This window comes from Vicia villosa, unplaced genomic scaffold, assembly GCF_029867415.1.
Source record: "Vicia villosa cultivar HV-30 ecotype Madison, WI unplaced genomic scaffold, Vvil1.0 ctg.004398F_1_1, whole genome shotgun sequence".
Taxonomy (NCBI): domain Eukaryota; kingdom Viridiplantae; phylum Streptophyta; class Magnoliopsida; order Fabales; family Fabaceae; genus Vicia; species Vicia villosa.
Window position 1 is genome coordinate 164,198 of NW_026706431.1, and position 1,479 is coordinate 165,676.

The following is a 1,479-nucleotide window of genomic DNA, read 5'->3' on the forward strand; positions in this document are numbered from 1 at the left end:
TTGTTCGGGTTCAGTCGCAATCTGTATTTCTTGAGTCTGTCAAACAGCTTGTGTTAATGACTCAAATGTTCTTCTTCGGTGTTGGATTTTGCGATCATGTCATCGACATACACCTCTATTTCCTGATGAATCATATCATGAAATAGTGTTACCATTGCTCGTTGGTAGGTAGCTCCAGCATTTTTTAGACCAAAGGGCATTACTTTGTAACAAAAGGTTCCCCAGGGAGTTGTGAAGGTTGTTTTTTCCATGTCTTCGGGTGCCATCTTGATTTGATTGTACCCTGAGAATCCGTCCATAAAGGAGAATACCTTGCATTGTGCGGTATTGTCAACTAGTACATCGATGTGCGGTAAAGGGAAATCATCTTTAGGGCTTGCCCGGTTCAGATCTCTGTAGTCTACACACATTCTGACTTTCCCGTCTTTTTTGGGTACAGGCACGATGTTAGCTATCCAAGGAGGATAACTTACAACTTTTAGGAATCCGGCATTGAATTGTTTTTCAACCTCGTCTTTGATCTTTTTTGACATATCAGGCTTACTCCTTCGCAGTCTCTGTTTGACCGGAGTGCTTCCTTCTTTGATTGGCAGGCGATGAACTACAATGTCCGTGTCAAGGCCAGGCATATCTTGATAAGACCAGGCGAATATCTCGGCGTAGTCTTGCAACAATTGAATCAGTCTTTGCTTGACACTGTTTTCTAAGTCAGCCCCAATTCTGACCTCTTTCTTTTCTTCGTCACTGCCCAAGTTGATGACCTCAATCGGCTCCTCATGAGGCTGTATGGCTTTTTCTTCTTGTTCTAGAAGTCTTGCAATTTCTCTTGGCACTTCACAATCTTCCTCACTTTCGTCCTCAGTTTGGTAGATCGGATTTTCAAAGTCATGACGGGCAATAGCAGAGTCGTTATTGACTGGATCCAGCGTGTATGTGAATCTGCATGGTAGATATGTGAGTGTGTATGAAGAGAAAAACATAGCTATTTGAAAGCGAATAAAGAAAGAAAAAGGATCACAAAATTTTGAACATGCAAGCATCCCATGATTTTATTGAATGCACATAATCATGATATGACAAACCCTTTTTGTAGAAGGACCGTTGTGCTAAGGCACACGGCTTTCAAGCTCATGGTTCGATTGTTCAGGAACCACTTTTATCTTTGCACAATATACACAAAGAAAACAGGAAATGGCATTTACTCCTGATCAAAGGAGATCACACCCTCTGCTTTCCAGTTGTTCAATCCACCGTTGTTAGCAGGGAGCACCCAGCTGTTCCAGTTGCAGTTGTTCTTTTCGTCTTCCGTAGCATTGATTCCGCTAGTGGGAAAATGCGTAGGTAATTCTTCAGGATAAGTTGGATGATTTGTTGGATATGAGAATCCAGGTGGAGGTCCCTCTATTGGCTGAGCGAGATGCTCGATAAGGCCGTCCCATGCAGTAGGAATGATGTTTTGAATAGAGACTTGTGCATCCT